This window comes from Lynx rufus, unplaced genomic scaffold, assembly GCF_022079265.1.
Source record: "Lynx rufus isolate CCGP_SWC_20201006 ecotype Redwood Valley unplaced genomic scaffold, mLynRuf1.p SCAF_35, whole genome shotgun sequence".
Taxonomy (NCBI): Eukaryota; Metazoa; Chordata; class Mammalia; order Carnivora; family Felidae; genus Lynx; species Lynx rufus.
Window position 1 is genome coordinate 357525 of NW_025814851.1, and position 16106 is coordinate 373630.

Here is a 16106-nt window from a genome sequence, read left to right on the forward strand (position 1 = left end):
CACAAACTATGAGATTATGACCTGAGCCGAAGTCGGTCGCTCAACCGACTGAGCCACCCAGGCACCCCTTTAATTTATCTTTCTAACAGCCCATTATTAGTGTATAGAAATGCAACTTATTTTTAAATATTGATTTTTTGCTCTGCAAATTTACTGAGTTCATTGATTCATTCTGATAGTTTCTTTTTGTGGAGTCTTTAGGGTTTTATATATGTAATATTATATCATCTGCAAATAAAGGCAGTTTCACTGCTTCCTTTCTTATATGGACACCTTTTATTTCTTTTTCTTACCTAATTTCTCTGGCTAGGATTTGCAGTACTATGTTGAATAATAGCACTGAAAATAGGCATCTTGTCTTTGTTCCTGATCTTAGAGGAAAAACTTTCAACTTCTCACCATTGAGTGTGGTGTTATCTGTAAGCTTGTCTGTCATATATGGTCTTTATTATGTTGAAGTATGTTCCCTCTATACCCAGTTTATTGTGGGTTTTTATTTATGAATGGATATTGAACTTTGCCAAGTGCTTTTTCTGCATCCATTAGGAAGATCATATGATTTTTATCCTTCAATTTATTAATGTGGTGTATCACATTGATTGGTTTGTGAATATTGAATCATCCTTGCATCCCTAGAATATATTCCACTTAATCGCGTGCATGATTATTTAAAAAAATTGTTTTATGTTTATTTTATTTTTGAGAGAGAGAGAGAGAGAGAGAGAGACAGAGCATGAGCGGGGGAGGGGCAGAGAGCAAGTGGGGGACACAGAATCTGAAACAGACTGCAGACCTTGAGCTGTCAGCACAGAGCCTGACACAGGGCTTAAACCCACAAACTGTGAGATCATGACCCGAGCTGAAGCCAGACGCCCAACTGAGCCACCCAGGTGCCCCTTGTGCATGATTCTTTTAATGTGTTGTTAAAACACAGGACATTAGCCTGTAATTTTCTTGTAGTGTCCTTATCTGGTTTTGGTATTGGGGCAATGCTGGCCTCATAAAATGAGATTGGAAGTGCTTCCTCCTCTTCTATTTTTTAGAACAGTTTGAAAAGGACTGGTATTATTCCTCTATAAATATTTGGTAGACTTCACCTGTGAAGCCCTCTGATCCTGAGCTTTTCTTTGAGGTTTTTGCTTGCTAATTTAATGTCTACTGATAATTGGTCTGTTCAGATTTTCTATTTCTTCATGATTCAGTCTTGATAAGTTGTATGTTTCTAGGAACTTATCCATTTTTTAGGTTGTCCAATTTGTTGGCATACAATTGTTCACAGTCTCATGATTCTTTGTATTTGTGTGGCATGTGGTATCAGTTGTAATGACTCCTCCTTCATTTCTAATTTCATTTATTTGGGTTCTCTCTCTCTCTCTTGTAAGTCTAGGTAAAGGTTTGTCTATATTGTTTACCTTTTTATTTTTTTTATTTTTAAAATTTATTTATTTATTTATTTTTAGACATGTTGATTTTATTTTATTTTTTTCAATATATGAAATTTATTGTCAAATTGGTTTCCATACAACACCCAGTGCTCATCCCAAAAGGTGCCCTCCTCAATACCCATCACCCACCCTCCCCTCCCTCCCACCCCCCATCAACCCTCAGTTTGTTCTCAGTTTTTAAGAGTCTCTTATGCTTTGGCTCTCTCCCACTCTAACCTCTTTTTTTTTTCCTACCCCTCCCCCATGGATTTCTGTTAAGTTTCTCAGGATCCACATAGGAGTGAAAACATATGTAATCTGTCTTTCTCTGTATGGCTTATTTCACTTAGCATCACACTCTCCAGTTCCATCCACGTTGCTACAAAGGGCCATATTTTGTTCTTTATCATTGCCATGCAGTACTCCATTGTGTATATAAACCACAATTTCTTTATCCGTTCATCAGTTGATGGACATTTAGGCTCTTTCCATAATTTGGCTATTGTTGAGAGTGCTGCTATAAACTTGTGAATTTTCCAGTTTCATCCTTGTAATTGATTTTTAGTTTCATACCATTGTAGTTGGAAAAGATCCTTGATATAATTTCAATCTTCTGAAGTTTATTAAACTTGTTTTGTGGTCTAACACATGATGTATCCAGTAAAATGTTCCATGTGCACTCGAGAAGAATGTGAATTCTGCTGCTGTTGGATGGCATGTTCTGTGTTGTTGTTCTTAGAAAAAACAGCTTTGTTGAGATATATTTAAGTAGCATAAAATTCACCTGCTTTAAGTGTACAGTTTAATTAGTTGTAGCATATTTACAGTGTTGTACAACTATCACCACAATCCACTTCTAGAACATTTCTGCCTCCCCAGAAAGAGCCCTCATGCCCATTTGTAGTCACTCTCAATCTCCACCTCTAGCCCCAGGCAACCAATAATCTACTTTATGTCTCTATAGATTTGCAATTTTTGGAAATTTCATATAAATGGACTCATAATATGTGGTTTTTGTATGTCTGGCTTCTTTCATTGAACAAATTTTTTTTGAGGTTCATGTATGGTATAGTACATATCTATCTCTGTTGCTTTTTATTGACAAATAGTATGGATATATCACATTTTGTTTATGCATTCAGCAGTTGGTGAACATTTGGACTGTTTCTATCTTTTAGCTATTATGAAGAATGCTGCTATAAACACCCAAGTACACCTTTTTTAAAAAATTTTTTTAATGTTTATTTTTGAGAGAGAGAGAGAGAGAGAGACAGAGTGTGAGCAGGGAGGGGCAGAGAGAGGGAGACACAGAATGTGAAGCAGGCTCCAGGCTCTGAGCCATCAGCCCAGAGACAGACACGGGGCTCGAATTCACGGACTGTGAGATCGTGACCTGAGCCAAAGTCAGACGCTCAACTGACTGAGCCACTCCGGTGCCCCCCAAGTACACCTTTTTATGCAGACATGTTTTAATTTATCTTAGGTAGATACCTAACAGTGAAATTTCTGGGTTATATGGTAAATTTATGTTTAACATTTGAAGAAATGGAGACGATAATTTTTTTTTAAAGAAGACTTCACACCCATCGTGAAGCCAAATGTGAGGCTTGAACTCACTATCCTGAGATCAAGATCTGAGCTGAAATCAAGAGTCAGGCTCTTAGCCAACTGAGCCACCCAGGTGCCCCAGCAATGAGTTTTTAAACTGAGGTAAAGTTCACAAAACATAAAAGTAGCTATTTTAAAGTGTACAATTCAGTGGCATTTAGTAAATACATAATGTTGTACAATCATCACTTTTATCTAGTTACAAAACATTTTCATCATACCCAAATGAAACCCTGTACCAATTAACCAGTCATTCCCCATCCCTTTTCTGTGCCCAGCCCCTGGAAATGAACAATCTGCTTTCTGTCTATATGAATTTACCTTTTCTGGACATTTTCGTGTAAGTGGAATTATATAATATGTGGCCTATTATGTATGGCTGCTTTCACTTAGCATGTTTCCAAGATTCATCCATGTTGTAGCATGTATCAGTACTTCACTCTTTTTTATGGATGAACAATATTTCATAATATGGCCATACCACTATTTTGCTTATCCATTCATCAGTTGATGAACATTTAGGTTGTTTATTCCTTTTGCTTATTGTGAATAGTAGTATTATAAACAAACATTTGTTTGAATGCCCATTTTCAATTCTTTTTGAGTATATACCTAAGAGTGGAATTGCTGAGTCATATGGCAATTCTATGTTTATCTTTTGGGAAAATGCCAAGCTGATTTCCACAGTTGTTATACCACATTACATTCCTATCAGCAATATACAAAGGCTCCTATTTTTTCATATCCTTGCCAACACTTCTTTTCCTTCTTTTAAGTTATGGCCATCCTAGTGTATGTGAAGTGGTATCTCACTTGTTTGCATTTCCCTGATGATTAAAAATATTGAGCATTTTTTCATGTGCTTCATGGTCATTTATATATTTTCCTTGGAGAAATTTCTATGTGAGTCCTTCGCCCATTTTTCAATGGGTTGTTTGTCTTTTTGTTATTGAGTTATAGGAATTCTAGATACAAGTCCCATATCAGAGATATGATTGGCAAATGTCTTCCCCTTATTCTATAGGATATTTTTTTCACTTCTCGATGGTGGCCTTTTATGCACAAAAATTTTTTCTTTTTAACTTTGATGAAGACCAATGTATCTGTATTCTTTTGTTGTTTGTGCTTTTGGTGTCATATATAAGAATCTATTGCCAAACCCAAGGTCGTGAAGATTTACCCCCAGTTTTCTTCTAAAAGTTTTATTGCTTAAGCCCTTACATTTAAGTGTTTGATCCATTTTGATTTAATTTTTCTATATGGCATGAGGTAAAGGGTTCAACTTCATTCTTTTGCATGCGGCTACCACTTATCCCTGTATCATTGTTGAAGAGACTATTCTTTCCCCCATTGAATGGTCTTGGCATCTTTGTTGAAAATCAATTGACCGAAGATGTTTTGGCTTATTTTGGACTCCAAGTTCTATTCCATTGATCTATATGTCTATCCTTATGCCAGTACCACACTGTTTTGATTACTGTAGCTCTGTAGTAAGTTTTAAAACTGGGAAGTATGAATCTTACAACTTTGTTTTCTTCTTCCAAAATCGTTTTGGCTATGTGGAGTCCCTTGCAACTCCATGTAAATAATAGGCTTAAGTTTTCAATTTCCACAAAAAAGATCATTGGGATTATTTTTGAAGTATAGTTGGCATACAATACTATATTAGGATCATAAGGATTTTGATAGGGATTGCATTCATTCAGTAGATGGCTTAGGTAGCATTGTCATCTTAACAATGTTGAATCTTCCAATCCATGAATATGGGATGTCTTAGTTCTTATTTCATTTCCTTCTGTAATGTTTTGCAGTTTTCAGTGTATAAGTCTCATATATCCTTGGTTAAATTTATTCCTAAGTATTTTATTATTTTTGATGCTATTATAAATAAGGCAATGTTTTTTTTAAGATGCAAGAGACTGGAACATGTTTAAAGTCTGAGTCAGCAGAGAGGGAGAGACTGAAGATACAGGAGGGAGAGAGAAAATGGATAGATCAAAGTTCCTGAAGGGGGCGCCTGGGTGGCGCAGTCGGTTGAGCGTCCGTCTTCAGCCAGGTCACGATCTCGCGATCTCGTGGTCCGTGAGTTCGAGCCCCGCGTCAGGCTCTGGGCTGATGGCTCGGAGCCTGGAGCCTGTTTCCGATTCTGTGTCTCCCTCTCTCTCTGCCCCTCCCCCGTTCACGCTCTGTCTCTCTCTGTCCCAAAATAAATAAAAACGTTGAAAAAAAATTAAAAAAAAAAAAAAACAAAGTTCCTGAAGAAATATTTGGGCATGGGGCACAGAACACCAGCAGAAAGATTAGTCAGCATGAAAAAAGGGCATCTCTTCACTATGACAGAAGGGAAACGGCAAGGATTGATCAGGTGGGGATGCTCATGAGTTTGCAGATAGTTTGTGGCAAAAGGTTGAGAGCATTGCTGCCTGGGTGGGATCTTCTAGTTTAAGTTCAGTAGGAGGTGAAGCGAGGGGGAAGACAGAGGAAAGTGTAGGAGGGCTAAGGAAATGGGAATTTGACAAAGCTGCCATGGAGACTTGGAGAAGAGAGCAGGGAAACAAGATTCCTAGGGTGCAGTACAGTTTAGGGACCATGAATTTTTATTGGCTCGTGTCTAAACAATTGTATTATATGAGCATAGGATTGAGATAGCGAAGATGGAGAGTTGTATTCATCTGGGGTTGGGGCTGTGATGGAAGGACAATAAGGCATATAGTTGAGGATATTATTGGCTAGAGAATGGCAGACTGGGCAGATTTTCACTTTTCAGCAGGGAGAGGCAAGTTTCAGTTAAGTCAGGAAGTGAAAGACTGGTCAGTGATGGATTGAAGACTAGAGTGAACATAGATATTTTGGCTGCTTAGCATTCAAACACTCTTCCTATTTGGGAGACATCACAAGATAGGGTTGGAAGCAGGGCCTTATCGAGCGTTACTGAAACCAGGGAAGGGGGGCACATATTTTTTCTCCCCATCCCCTGATAACTAGTGCATGGGCAGGTGACCTCAGGATGGCAAATCACATGATCCTGCTTGGAACCTTGAATGTTGAGGGAGTGATGCAAAGGAGTGCAGAGTCAGTTAGTGATTTTTCAACCAGCTAATGTAAAGTCAAAAATCTGATAGTACAGCAATAGTATCAAGGAACAATGGGGTCCAGATGTAGTGGCAAGTGTTAGTTGACAATGGAGGCAACAGTATCATCCTCTCAGACCATTCCTGCAGCAAAATCTTTGCTGTGTCATGTCATGCCACCTATCTGGTTCTCCAGGCCTCTCGTAGACCGCATGAAATACCTGACACCATTTTCTGTTAGGATAGGATGGCTTATGTTTTGATACTAAATGAACCCCAAATCTCAATAACAACACATACAAGTTTACTTTTTTCTCATGCAAAATCTACAGCAAGTTCAGTGGCTTTTCAAGACAGTTCCTTTCCAAGTGGTAACTTAGGGATACAGGCTGGCATCTTGTGGCTGTCTCATCTAGCACCAGTGGCCTCCATGGTTGCCATAGCAGAACAAAGAACAGGATTGAGCATCAGTTTTTAAATGCACAGCCTATTGGCCAGAACTCCTCACTTGGCCTCATCTAACTCTGAGAGGACTGGGAAATGTAGAGAAGCACATGGATATCCAGCAAACAGTAAATGACTTGGCCACATCTTCCAGTAATTTCATTTTCTGCTGCAGTTAGCCAAAGTCATCAGTGATACACTGCATTATTTATTTACAATCAAGAACCATGACTAGTAAAGGATATAGGTTGTCAGAATATATATTCATTTTTTCTGGTTATGAAAGTTATACATGTTTTAAAATTTGAACATTACATAAACATTTAATGTAGAAAGCCAAAAGTACCTCAGAATCTCACACCTCTGAGATAACTATTAAGTTTGTTATATAGTCTTTATATATTTTTCAAAGCCAATAGTAGTGTTTTATCAAAAATAGGATCATACTATAGTTACTATTTTGCAAGTGCCTTCTTCACTTAACACTATATATTTGACATTGTTCCAAGTTACATAGATCTATACTTTCTTGTTATTTCCCACCTGTTTTTATTTTTAATGATTTTTAATTACACAAGTAATAGAGGAGTAGATGACCCTTTAGAAATTTTTTAAGCATTCAGGTAAGGCTAAAGTTCTTTTTGACCACCACCCAATTCTAATTTCTTCCTTGCCTTTACATGTTTTTGAATGACTGCATAGTATTCTATTATATGAATGCAATGTAATTTACTTGAGTAATTTCCGATCAGTAGACAATCAGCTTTTTATTTTTACTGTGGATTATATACAAATGTTTTTCCAAGTTTGTCCTTTGACTTTATGTATAGTGTTACTAAATTGGAATTTACATTTGTATACAGTTTTATTTGTCTATCTTTATGTTGTTGCTTGAGGAAAAAAGTGAAAGACAGAAAAGTGTATATAGCATGTTACCCTTTGTGTAAGAAAGGAGGGAATAGGAATAAATATTCACATTTGCTCATATTGGCATAAAGAAACATTGGATGAATGAACAAGAAGTTAGTAAAAATGGTTATCTATAGTGTTCAAAGGAAAACAGGTGGATGGGGACAAGGGTGAGCACTGCATATCAGTGTACACCTATTTATATAGTTTTTTTTAAAACTATATGTATTAGACTTCCTATTGCTGCTGTAACAAATTACCACAAACACATTGGCTTAAAACAACGCATATTTATTATCTTGCAGTTCTGGAGATCATTAGTCTGAAATGAACCTTCTGGAACTAAAATCAAAGACTCTTTTTTCTGGAGACTAAGGAAGAATTATTTCCTTGCTTTTTCCAGCCTTTACAGTACACTTGTATTCCTTAGCTTATAGCCCTTTCTTCATCTTCAAAGCCAGCACTGTAGCATCTTCAAATCTCTCTCTTTCTGATCTCTGTGTCTGATGTCACATCTTCTTTGACTGTGACTCTCTTCTCTCCCTTGTGATTACATTGATCTTACCCAAATAATCCAGGATAATCTCTCCATGTCAAGGTCCATTTTAGCTCATTACTTTTTAGTGTTGACTAATATTCCATTGTATGGCTGTACCACATTTTGTTTATCCATTTACTTGTTAATGGGCATTTGGGTTGTTTTCAGTCTTTTTGTGTGATTATGAATAAAGTATGGGGAGGTGTTGAACAAATATATATATATATATATTCAGTATAATTACTTATATAATTTTAATATATATATTTAAATGTTTATTTTGAGAGAGAGAGAGTGCGAGTGGGGAAGGGATAGTGAGAGAGAGAGAGAGAGAGAGAGAGAGAGAGAATCCCAAGCAGGCTCTGCGCTGTCAGTGCAGAGATGGATGTGGGGCTCCATCCCACCAACTGTGAGATCATGACCTGAGCTGACATCAAGAATCAAACATTTATATTTGGTCAAAGTACATGTGAATTTTAAAATTTAATACATAAATGCCTCTTTGATTTCCAAAACTGCTTGGCCATTGTGCAGGCCCACCAATAGAATAGAACAGTATCCTTATCTCTGAATATTTGCTAAGAGTTGATGTTATCCATTATTTTAATTTTTGCCAATCAGATTTGTTAAGATATTTTATTCTACAGTTTATATTTCCTTGGTTGCTAATGACAATAACCCTCTATTAACTGGCAAAAAAAAAGAGTCAGACACTTAACCAACTGAGCCACCCAGGTGCCCTGAACATTCATATATTTTATGCATCTGGAACTTATTTTGGTGTAAGAAATGAGCTAGATATCCAACTTTATTTTTTCTAAACCACAAGCTAATTATCAAAAAACGATTTATTGCATAATCTACCTTTTCATCAATGAATTAAAATATTACCTTTCAATATACTAAATTCTCCATAGACCAAATGACTTTTTCCTGAACTTTCTATTGTGTTCCATTGAGTGAGTTGTCAGTTTTGAAGCCATACCACTGTGTTTTAATTGCTATAGCCTTACAATGTGCTTCAATAAGTGGTAAGACTGACTGGTACACATTACTCTTATTTTCCAGAATTTTCCTGGTTATTTCTGGATGTTTATTGTTCTAAAACTATATGATTTAGAACTTTAATGTGAATGAAAATGATTTTGTTGCATTAGATTTATAAATAATTTGAGGGGAATTCACATCTTTACAAATATTGAGTATGCTCATGCAGGAATCAGATACAGATATGTCTCTCTGTTTATTCACATATTTCTTAACCTACGAGGACCTTGCTAACTATAGAATGAAGTTTCCAGAGGGTATAGTAGAAAGGTTTTGGAGGAAGAGAGGCAGTTCAAGTTTGGCTCAAGGAAGGGAAAGCACAGAGTTGTATGAAATATGGGAGAAAATAGATGATTAGAGAAGCTTATATAAATGATGGTTACTATATTAGTTATCTATTGCTGAATAACAGATAACTACAAATTTTGTTTTAAGCATTTAACTACAATTTAAGCATTTAACTACAAATGCTTAAAAAACATTTATTCACCTCATAGTTTCTGTGGGCTTAACTGGGTCCAGGTCCTCTGCTGAGTTCTCCATTTCAGGGTCTTTCACAAGGCTGCAATCAAGATATCTGCCATGGCTGGGGCCTCATCTGAAGGCCTGACAGTGGAAGGATACACCTTCAAGATCACCTGATTGTAGGCAGATTTTCAGTTCCTCAAGGACTGCTGGACTGAGAGCCTCAGTTTCTGGCTGGATGCTGGCTTTCACTTCCTTGGCACATGGACCTCCCCAACACAGCAACTTGCTTCATGAAAGCTAGCAAGGGAGAGAGTCCATGAGCAAGATGGAAGTCAAAGTCTTATGAGGCCAAATCCCTAAGCGACATTCCAGCATCTTTGCCACATTCTATCAGCTAGAAGTAAGTCCCTATGTCATCCCACACTCAAGAAGAGGGGATTACACAGGGGTGTGAATACCAGGAGTCAAAATTTGCCAAGGGAATGTCCTAGAAGTCTCCTGGAACATGCAGATAAGAAGGGACATAGGTCTTTAGGGTTCTCCTGTAACTTTGATCAATTGCATTTCCAAGAGAATTGTGGTCTCTGGTGGAAGAAGAGAATCCAGGCTCATTAGGTCAGGTAAATAATAACCATTTCCATTTGTATAACACTTCAGGGTTTACAAGTCTGCTTTGGAGCCATCATTTAATTTTTCTTATAACAACCCTTTGAGTAGCCAAGCAATGAAACTAAGGTTCAAAGACGGTACATGGTCACCTCAGATCTCAGAGTGGGTGGCAGAGCTAAGACTAGAGTCTCAATCTTCAAATTCCTAGCCTATTATACCATATTGCCTTCTCAAAAGCATGGAGATATGCTGCCTTTTCTCTTTGATGGCCTCTCCTACCATCTTCCTCCTTCTCTGGGTTCTTATCATGGCTCAGTTATTACCAGCCAGTCAGTCAACCTCACCACACCTTCCAGAATTATAGGGGAACAGAGATAATGTTTGTAAAGTTCCTAACCCACTGTCTGGCACACAGTAAGATCTCACTAAATGGAAGCTATTAGGTATTATTCTTTCAACTTTTCCAGGCCACTCTCATTGCTACTCATCTTTGGTTTTGCTCCTTCCCATGAATCTCTGTGGTACCACAACCCAAGGTACAATGTGCTTTCAAAAGACACCAATACCCAACAACTTCTATAGGCAGACATTGTCCATCTTCCAACAGTCCCAGAAAAGAGCATTTGGTTGTCAATGTTGTGGCTTCAGCTTTCTTTTCCCTCAAATACAAAATCAAAATTCTGAAAGTATAGCTATAATACTTAGCATCCAAAGTTTGCTTACTAATGCCATTCTCAACAAAAAAGAACTAGGATTCTTGAAAAAAAATGGCTGATTCCAAGGCTGGGGAAGGGAAAGTACAAGATGGCCCTTGGGCATCTTGTGATGTCAGAAAACAAGGAAGTGCTCAAAGATGGAAACATATACAAATACATGTAGAAGAAGGGAAAACTCTCTCTTATAGTGAAGAGCCAACTAATCCATGTAAAAGAATGAAGGCATTTGAAAATCACCATTTAACAACCTTGAGAATCATCAGTGAACACGAAAACTTGTGGGTGCAAGTTTGAGGAGAACAGGATATTTACATAATCTCAATGTAGCTCTCCACAAAATACTCATTAATTACAAAGGGAAAAACAGTAACTTTACAATGGAGAAACACAAATAGTCATTATGTGCCTTCTGATATGATGTACAGAAAAGGACACAGCATTACTTCTGTGATATTCCTACCAAAATGTGTAACATGAATTTCATCATGAGGAAACATAAGACAAACCCAAATTAAGGGACAGTAAAAATAATTAGACTGCACTCTTCAAAAATGTCAGTGTCAGAAGACACAAAGGAAGACTTAAGAACTCTTGCCTATCAAAGGGGACTAAAGAGAATGATGACTGCACATGATTAAGAGTTTCTTTTGCTATAAAGGGCATTATTGAGGAAACTGGTCCGTTCTAAATAAGTTCTGTAAATTGCATTTATAATAGTATTGTACCAATGTGAATTTCCTGATAATTGCTCTGTGTTTATGTAAGATAATTCTTTGCTTTAAGAAAAACACATTGGGGGTGCCTGGGTGGCTCAGTCGGTTGAGCGTCCGACTTCGGCTCAGGTCATGATCTCACAGTTCGTGGGTTCAAGCGCCGCGTCAGGCTCTGTGCTGACCGCTTGCTCAGAGCCTGGAGCCTGCTTCAGATTCTGTGTCTCCTTCTCTCTCTGCTCCTCCCCCTCTCACGCTTTGTCTCACTCTGTTTCTCAAAAATAAATAAATGTAAAAAAAAACACATTGAAGTATTTGTGGGTAAAGAGGTACCATGTCTGCAACTGATTATCAATTAGTTCAGGAGAAAAAAAGAAATATATGTATAAGAAATATAGAAATATATACATGAGACAGAAGGAAAAATAGAGTAGGATAAACAAATGTGGTAAAATGCTAACATTTGAGGAATCTGGGTGAAGAGTATATAGCAGTTCTTTGTACTATTCTTGGAACTTTTCTGTAAATCCGAAATTGTCTAAATAAAAATTCAAGAGAAAATTTCCTAATTAAAAAATACAGTTAAAGAACATCTACAAAAAACCTAGAGCTAGTATCATACCTAATGGTAAGAAACTAGATGCTTCCCCACTAAGATCAGGAACAGGGCAAGGATGTCTGCTCTTATCACTCCTATCCAGTATTGTACTGGAAGACCTAGCTAATGCAATAACACAAGAAAAGGAAATAAAATGTATGAAGATTTGGAAGGAAGAAATAAAACTGGACTTTGTTCACAGATGACATAATTGTCTATGTAGAAAATCCCAAATAATCAACTAAAAAACTATTGGAACTATTAAACAATTATAGCAAGATTGCAGGATACAAGGTTAACATACACGAGTCAATTGCTTGCCTGCATACCAGTGATGAACAATTGGGATTTTAAATTTAAAAACACAATACCACTTGCATTAGCACCAAAACAATGAAACACATAGGTATAACTCTAACAAAACATGTATAAGATCTATAGAAAGAAAACTATAAAATTCTGATAAATCAAAGAAGATAAATGGAGAAATATTCCATGTACATAGATAGGAAGATTCAATATTGTCAAGATGTCAGTTCTTCCCAACTTGATCTATAGATTCAGTGAAGTCCCAATAAAAACCCCATCAAGTTACTTTGTGGATATAGACAAACTGACTCTAAAGTTTATCTGTAAATGCAAAAGATTCAGAGTAGTCAACTCAATATTGGAGGAGAAAAATGAAGTCTGAGGACTGTCACTACCAGACTTTGAGATCTACTATCAGTTACAGTAATCGAGGTGGTATGATACAGGTAAAAGAATGGACAAATAGATCAGTGGAACAGAATAGAGACTTCAGAAATTGATCCACGCAAATAGTAAACTGATATTTTAACAAAGGAACAAAGGGAACTCAATGGAGAACGGAGAGTCTTTTGAACAAATGGTGCTGAAACAACTGGACATCCACAAGTAAAAAAACATTAATCTAGACACAGATCTTACACCCTTCACAAAAATTAACTCAAAATGGATCACAGACATAAGTGTAAAATACAAAACTATAAAATTCCTGAAAAGATTTCTGAAAATTCTTTCAGGAATCTAGGTGAACTGGAGTTTAGTAATGACTAACTGTAACACCAAAAACACAATCCAGGAAAGAAAAAAAAATCAATAAATTGGGCTTCAGTACTGGTAGAAGACACAGTTAAGAAAATGAAAAGAAAAGCCACAGAATGGGTAAGAATAGCTGCAAAACACATATCTGAAAGAAGATTGATATCCAGACTATACAAAGAACTCTTAAAACTCAAAAATAAGAAAACAAGCAGTCCAATTTAAAAATGGGCAAAAGACTTGAACAGATACCTCACCAAAGAAGATACACAGATGGCAAATAAGCATGTGAAAAGATGTCCAACATCTATGTCATTAGAAAAACGCAAGTTAAAACAACAATGACATACCACTGCATACTTACGAGAATGGCTAAAATCCCAAACACTGACAACACCAAACACTAACGAAGAGGTGGAACAATAAGAACTCTCATTCATTGCTGGTGGGAAAACAAAATGGTTACAGTCATTTTGTTTTTGTTTTTTAATGTTTTTCATGTTTATTTATTTTTGAGAGGCAGAGCACAAGCAGGTGAGGGGCAGAGAGGGAGAGAGACAGAGAATTGAAGCAGGCTCCACGCTGTCAGCACAGAGCCCAACCTGGGGTTCGAACTCACAAACCATGAGATCATGACCTGAGCTGAAATCAAGAGTCGGATGCTTAACTGACTGAGCCACCCAGGCACCCTGGTACAGCCATTTTGGAAGACAGTTTGGCAGTTTCTTGTATATTCTTACCATACAATCCAAAAATCATGCTCCTTGGTATTTACCCAAATGAGCTGAAAACTCCACACAAAAACCTGCACATGAACGTTTATAGCATCTTTATGTACATTTGCCAAAACTTGTAAGCAACCAAAATGTCCTCCATTATGTGAATGAATAAGCTGTGGTACATCCAGACAATGAAATACTATTCAGCAATAAAAAGAAGTGAGCTATCAAGCCATGAATGCATATTACATGCATATTACAGAGGAACCTTAAATGCATATTACAAAGTGAAGGAAGCTAATGTGAAAAGACTACACACATCGTATGATTCCAACTATGTGACATTCTGAAAAAAGCAAAACCATGGGATAGTGAAAAGATCAGTGGTTACCAGGGATTAGGGGAGGGAAGAAGGGATGAACAGGCAGAGAGAGGATTTTTAGGTAGTGAAACTACTCTGTATGATATTGTTATGGTGGATACATGTCATTATACACTTGTCAAAACCCATAGAATGTACAACACAGAGTGAATCCTGATGTAAACTATGGACTTTAGTTAATGTATCAGTCAAGTATATCTCAATAAAGCTGAAAAAAGAAAAATAATAATGTATCATTATTGGTTTATCAATTGTAATAAATTCACCACACTAATGCACAGCATTAATAATTGGGGAAATTGGGGTTTTGGAAAGGAAGTATATGAGAACTCTATATTTTCCACCCAGTTTTTGTTTAAACCTAAAGCTGCTCAAAAAAAATAAATAAAGTTTAGGGGCACCTGGCTGACTCGGTGGAGTGTGCAACTCTTGATGTCAGGGTTGTGTGTTCAAGCCCCACATTGGGGGTAGAGTTTACTTAAAAGAATAAAATTTTAAAAAATTAAAAATAAAGTATATAAGGAATAAAGTATTGATACCTACTACAACATGGCTGAACCTTAAAAACATGCTAAGTGAAAGAAGTCATCCAGAGAAGGCTGCACAGTATATGATTCAATTTATATGAAATGTTCAGAATAGGCAGATCTATAGAGACAGAAAGGACATTGGTGGCTGTCTAGGGATGGGGAGATGGGGGCTTTGGGGTGACAGAAAAAAAGTTCGGTGCTTCTTTTTTGGGTAATGAAAATATTCTAAAATTTATTGTGGTGATGATTGCACAACTCTGTGAATACAGTAAAAGCCATTGAATTACACACTCTAAATGAGTGAATTGTATAGTATGTGAGTTAAGTCTCAATAAAGCTGTTTAAAGTTTTAAAAAATAAAAACATAGCTACACACACACACTTGTATAGGCTTAGAAAATCCACACGCAAAGGACACACGAAGAAATGCTACCAGTGGATTACTCAGTAGAAGACTAGAGAACCAAGGGTGAGGGGTGAAAAAGAGACATATTTTTCACTGAATACCTTGTATCATTTCAAGATTTTATCCTGTGCATGTTTAACACACTCTAAGAAAGTTTCCCTCAAATACAATTGCTTCCAACAAGCCTACCCTGCTTTTCCCAACTCTTCTCAAACAACAATCTCTCTTTATTCTATCTCCCAAAATAAGACACAAGAGGAAATCAAACCTAAAACCTGGCCAAACAATTCTAAAGAAAGAAAGAAAGAAAAGTGATAAAAGGAATGCCAAAACCCACGCAGAAAGAAATTCCATAAGTATATTCACTCAATAGGACATTTTGTACCATTTAAATATGTTTACAAATAATTTTAATGGGAGAGGCACCTGGGTGGCTCAGTTAATTGAGTGTCCAATTTCAGCTCAGGTCATGATCTTGTGGTCCATGAGTTCGAGCCCCACGTCGGGTTCTGTGGTGACAGCTCAGAGCCTGGAGCCTGCTTCGGATTCTGTGTCTCCCTCTCTCTCTGCCCCTCCGCCACTCGTGCTCTGTCTCCCTTTCTCTCAAAAACTAAATAAATATATTAAAAATTTAAATAATTTTAGTGGGAAATGTTTATGTGAAAATGGCAGTATATAATTGAATATACAGCATGATCCCAAATGTATTTTTTAAGGACTAGAGTAAAGCCTAAATACACCAAGATGCTAACATTGGTTGTGCTTGGGCAGTAGGATGTTTTTCTCCCCCAAATTTTCATCAATGAACCTGTATTACTTTTGGAGGGAGGGGCGTTTATTTTGTTTGGGATCTTCTGGGTAGAGG